This window comes from Sus scrofa, chromosome 7 (genome assembly GCF_054392235.1).
Source record: "Sus scrofa isolate SSC_HxYL_T2T_F1_AM1 chromosome 7, Sscrofa_HxYL_maternal_Yorkshire_Landrace_v2.0, whole genome shotgun sequence".
NCBI classification, from domain to species: domain Eukaryota; kingdom Metazoa; phylum Chordata; class Mammalia; order Artiodactyla; family Suidae; genus Sus; species Sus scrofa.
The window spans coordinates 129,584,730-129,590,729 of record NC_139389.1 but is presented as its reverse complement, the minus strand read 5'-3'; positions in this window follow the sequence as shown (position 1 = coordinate 129,590,729).

The following is a 6,000-nucleotide window of genomic DNA, read 5'->3' as shown; positions in this document are numbered from 1 at the left end:
TGTACATTCATGGGCCGTCCTTTGAAGTAATGCAGAGAAATCCTATGTACCCTCTGTCTGCCTTTTCCCCCAGTGACAACATCTTAGGTCACTGTGCGGTCCTGTCACATCAGGAAGTTGGTACAATCTACCCACTGTCTTCCTATTTCCCAGCTGTTCTCACTTGTGTGTGCACCTGCACGTGTCCCACTTTTTTTTAATGAAATGCTCCTCAAAGGCGTGAATGCCAAGTAAAAAGACTTCCACCTCTGGGGGAGAATGGAGATAAAAGGCAGAGAGAGCGACCCCTGTGGTTCCCAACGTGGTGGATCTAAAGCCAGCCCTGACCCAGGGCAGGCTGTCTGGAGCGGGGACAGAGCGGGGAGCGCATCCGTGGAGGCGGCTTCAAGGCCCTGCCCGGGGGTGTGAGCTTCTCCACCGGGCAAGCGGGCGCCTGACTCACCGAGAAATCAGATCCCGCTGCTACCCCACTTTATAGATGAGAATTCTCGCTCTGAGTGTCGCTGGGAGGCAAACGCGAGAAAGCTCCGGTGGAGACGCGACTGGGAGTGGCCTGCATCCCTCCAGTTAGTGATTCTCTAAACAGCTGTCGCTCTGCTCCCAGAGATATGACTCCATCAGACAGCAAGAATGGACATGCAAAGGATCCTGGGAAAATCTTCACTTGACATCCTAGACCTAAACCCCAGCAACCAGCACTTTCCTCCTCTTCCCCTAAACCATTCTCAGCCCTTCCAGCACACAGACCCAGAGACCTCCCACAACAGAATCTTCTTGATGCTGCCTGAGCTGCTAGGGCAATTCCAACCACTTCATCTCCCAGCTGGGGAAGCTGAGGCCCCAGGAACAGGTGGGGAGCCTGCACCCAGCTGAAAATTGAAGCCGAGTGCAGCTGCGACTTCCAGGATCCAGCACCATGACCCTGGCTGTGGGCTTGGTCAGAGGACAGTCTGTAACCTCTCTGAGTCAACCATGCCCTCTGCACCAGAGGATAGAAAACCACTTTTAAAGAGCCAGGGAGTAAACATCTTGGCCCCCATGGCCGCACGATCTCTGTCCCAACTACTAAATTCTGCGCCGTACTTTGAAGGCAGCCATCGACCGTATGACAAAAAGTGGGAGCAGCCTATGCTCCAGCAAAACCTGATTTGCAAAATCCAGGGCCAGATTCATCCCAGGAGCTGTAGTTTGACCATTCCTGATCTGTGAGACTGGTCTATCCATAGTCCCCTTACAGAGCTATGATGATGCCTGATGGTATATACGGAATTCTCTAGAAGAATAACTGACTCATAATTGGTGCTCAGGATACACTGCTGGAGTTCCCGTTGTGGCTCAGTGGGTTAAGAACCCTACATAGCGTCCGTGAGGATGCGGGTTTGATCCCTGACCTCGCTCAGTTAAGGATGCTGGTTAAGGATCCGGTGCTGCTGTGGCTGCAGAATTGGCCAACAGCTGCAGCTGCCACTTGACCCCTAGCCCAGGATCTTCCCTATGTCACAGGTGTGGCCCTAAAAAGGAAAATAGAAAAAAGATACACTGGGCATTATGCTTTCTTAACATGATGTGTAGTATTCAAACGTGAATAAGATGGTGCAGCCCTAGAATGAAATACTGCTCGAATGATGCTCAGAGATGACCAAGTATCCACTGAGAAGCTTTCAACAGAGACCCGTGTGTAGAGAATCAGGTCTTCAGATCTTTAGGCGGATCTTGCATTTACATTCGGTCTTGACCCAGCGAAGGTGAAAGCAAATTTATTTATTGCATGTGACTTAGCAATCTCGTATCTGGAGCCTAACAACAGCCCCAGCTTACCAGGAACAAGCCCAGCTACATAGGAAGCTACCCCTCACCCCCTGCAAATCCAGACTCAGGCAACAGCCAGAACTAGGCCAGGTTCTCAGAGAGGCACAGAGAGAGCCCCCTACAGGTATGACCTCTTAGCTCAGACATAAACACAGGTCAGAAGAATCAGACAGCACACGTGCCAAAGAGCAGGGGGAATGGCAGGTGCAAAAGACCTCAGGCATGACACCAGCACATCTGAGGTGGGGATAAAAGGCCAAATGATAATGCACAGTGAGTCCTCACTCCAGTTGGGCACCAGACCAAAGCAAAGCAGAAAATACTTCATGGAGGAAGTGATTCGGGTGTTGAGGGATGAAAAGTAATTTTTAAGAAGGAAAGGCGCTTCAGGACAGGATTCAGAGAATTCAAAAATATATAGACACCCAGGAGAGTGGAACATGATATAGAATTTCAAGTACAGGAGAAAGTTTAAGGGACAAAGACTGTGGCTGGGCCGCTCACAGAGGGGTTACACCTGTTCTTCCTTCATGAAACTTGGAAGGTTTAAGCTCACAATGCACCTGCAGGTACCAGGGAGAAAACCATCTTTCTACAGCAGGACAACGCCTCACTATTTTGTGGTTATTCACAGGCCGTTGGTTTCTTCAGGGCAAAGACCCTTGTCATTGGCGAAGATGTCTCTGAACCTGGTCATCACGGGGGTACCTTAACTGTTTGTTGCATGAATAAAAAATACATGGACAAGTACATCTAAAGATTCTACCCTGGAGTTTCATTCTATATTCCTAGATGCAAAAGCAAAACAAAACAAAACAAACAAGAACAACAAAGATGGAACAACCCACCCCCCCAAAAAAAACCCCCACCAAAAAACAACTTCCTTGGTTTAATATAAAACACAAATCGGGAGTTCCCGTCATGGCGCAGTGGTTAACGAATCCGACTAGGAACCATGAGGTTGCGGGTTTGGTCCCTGCCCTTGCTCAGTGGGTTAACGATCCGGCGTTGCCATGAGCTGTGGTGTAGGTCGCAGACGCAGCTCGGATCCTGCGTTGCTGTGGCTCTGGCGTAGGCTGGTGGCTACAGCTCCGATTCGACCCCTAGCCTGGGAACCACCATATGCCACGGGAGCGGCCCAAGAAAAGGCAAAAAGACAAAAAAAAAACAACAAAAAAAACCCCACAAATTGTCCAGCCTTTCTTTGCAGGAGAAAATCTGCGCTCTTCAATCAGTGTTTGGAGCATGACGTCACGAGGGCTCAGAAGTGCCCACACTAAATAGGATCTCGTCTACAGAATCTTCTACCCCTGACCTCATCGGGGCTGCTTCCTTTGCAGGGAATGTGTTATTGGCTGACGATGTCTCCCCAGCTTCCTTCTCTGAAATACGCTGACCACGGTCCCTCTTTCTGTTTCTGAAACCGGGCCTGCCTATCAAATCATCTTTGAACCAGAAGTCACATTAGTTCGAGTTCCCAACTCTGCTGAGGCATTTGGGGCTCAGCCATGACCCCAAAGAAGGGGATTACAGATCAAGAGATGACGGGGTTGTCTCAGCTCCCTCTCTGAGAGATGAACAGACCAGATTAATTTGGAAAATCTGCAGGACCATCAGAGGTGAACCTTCGCCTTTCATCTGAAACCAGATTTTTGCTCCGGGACTTCCACCAAGCTGTCAACTACTGTGAGCACCCAAGAGTCAATGTCCAGCTGTGCCCAGGAGACGGACAGAGTTTCCTGTTGAAGGAGTCATCACCCCTTTTCCTTTCGAGAATCTCTACTTTACCTTACCTCCTTCTGAGCTACCGGGTGTTGCACATGAAAAGCCATCTCGAGAATACGGTTTTGTTGTCATAGGTTTCAGGCAGGTTACTTTAAATAATTTTGATTAAAAGATATACATATATTTTTATTAGCGTATAGTTGATTTACAATGCTCTGCCAATTTCTGCTGTACAGCAAAGTGACCCAGTCATTCATATATGTATATAAATATATAAGAAAGGGACTATATATACTCCCTTGCTTCTATAATTTTCCATCATGGTCTGTCCCAAGAGACTGGATATAGTTCCCTGTGCTGTGCAGTAGGGCCTCATCGCTTATCCATTCCAAATATAAGAGTCTGCCTCTACTAACCCCAAACTCCCAGTCCATCCCACTCCCTCCCCACTACTCTTTGGCAACCACAAGTCTGTTCTCTACATATGTGAGTCTGTTTCTGTTTTGTGGATAGGTTCATTTTTGCCATATTTTAGATTCTGCATATAAGTGATATCATATGGTGTTTGACTTTCTCTGTCTGACTTATGAGAATCTTTAGTTGCATCCATGTTGCTGCCAATGGCATGATTTTGCATTTCCATCAGGGTGAACTGTCATGAACAATGCCATGGCCATTCTTTCTGCTAAGTGTCTCAAGTGGCCACCAATTGTCACTTTCATCCTAATGTCCAAACCTAGCCTTCAAGTCAGCAAATCCAGCATGTCTATATCAAGTGACCACACCATCCCTGACATTCTTGTAAGAACGGGCACCATGGCAGGACAGGCAGGCATGATCCCACCCTCATGGCACAGTTGTCCAGTGGAGACGGATAGAGAAAAATAACTACCCTTGTTTCTATTCAGTGAGGCTTCATTGCGTTATTTCTCCATTTGTTGAGGCAACAATTCTTTATTGAGCGCCTCTTGTGTTCAGGGAGTCTGCACATTCTGGTGTGTGAGTCAAAAGAGAGCCCCTCTTGGCATGGATGACCTTGAACAGTAGAACGCCATTGCACGGGGACTGGCCGATGCTGCTGGGGTCAGGCTGAAGCTCACCTGAGTGAGGACTAGCCCTGTTCTGACCTCAGGGGAGTCCCTACATCTTCTAAGGTGTCAGTTTCTTATCTGGAAAATGCGGGGCACGGTTGGCTCTTAACCGCTGTGGATCTTGTGAAGCTCACAGGAGATGGCTCCAGGTGCCCTAAAGATGTGACAGAGAACAGCTTGATGAGATGGCATTGTGGCTTGGTTATTCTGAGCAGTCCTGGAGTCGGGGGCATCAATCCAAGCTGGTTCACCTGGAATTTTCCTGGTTTTAGCACTGAGAGTCCTGAACCTCAGGACTATGTTCTGGCTAAACCAGAATTTTCAATCACCTGCTCTGGTCATTTGAATTCACTGGATATACCTTGGAGGGTCTCTCTCTGCTTTGGGCACAGCTTTCAGACCAGGTGTGCTCGAAAAGCTTGCGAAAGAGGAGTGCTTGGTAAAACTCTGTTGTCTCTGTGGGGATGGGGGTTCCATCCCTGGCCTCACTCAGTGGGTTAAGGATCTGGCGTTGTCACAAGCTGTGGCATAAGTTGCAGATGAGGCACGGATCCGGCGTTGCCGTGGCTGTGGCGGGTAGCTGCAGCTCTGATTCCGACCCCTAGCCTGGGAACCTCCCTATGCAGCAGGTGCTGTGGTTAAAAGGAAGAAACAGAGAGAGAGGAGCATGGACAGAAACAGATGTGCCACCACCTAGATGCCCCAGACACAGGTAAAGGCAGAAATTGTCCTAGAAGCAAAGTCTCCAGACTCAGCGACCTTTGCTCCATGCCAGCATGGCGCAGTTGCTAATACTCTCATAAGTCTTGCTTTTTCATCCCATGACTCTCAGTTGCTCCATCTCTTTCCTAAAACCTTATTTAACAGGTTCCCCTTTGTCTGAGGATGCTGAGACTCAGCAGAATGCCCATTTCCCGTCTCCTTTGCCACTTTTTACTCCAGCAATAATTTCGCGTTCAGTCTACTTAAAAGTTCCCTCCCTTTCACTCACTAGCTTCAATCTCCCGTCAGACCAGGCACTGAATTCATCATCTGACTGGCACGGCTCAGAGTTGAACTTGGACAACTTGAGTAGGATTCTGCAGGCTCCCGCTGTCACGGGAGAGGGTGAGGCTTTCAAAAGCGAAGCTGAACAGGAGTTGAGCTGGGGGTAGGGGAACCGGGTCAAAGGGACCTTGAGAAACAAGGGAGGACTCGAGTCTGATGGCTGAGGCATCCCTGTGGTGTGGTTCAGACTCGTTGGGAGAATCAAGAGGTTAGGAATAGAAAGAGCAACAGAAATGAGTCAGAGCACGGGAGGGGCTGGCAGAGGGCAGATGACGCCCACACGGTGACGAATCCCCAGGCTTTTCAGGTGGAAAATGTCAACCCAGTT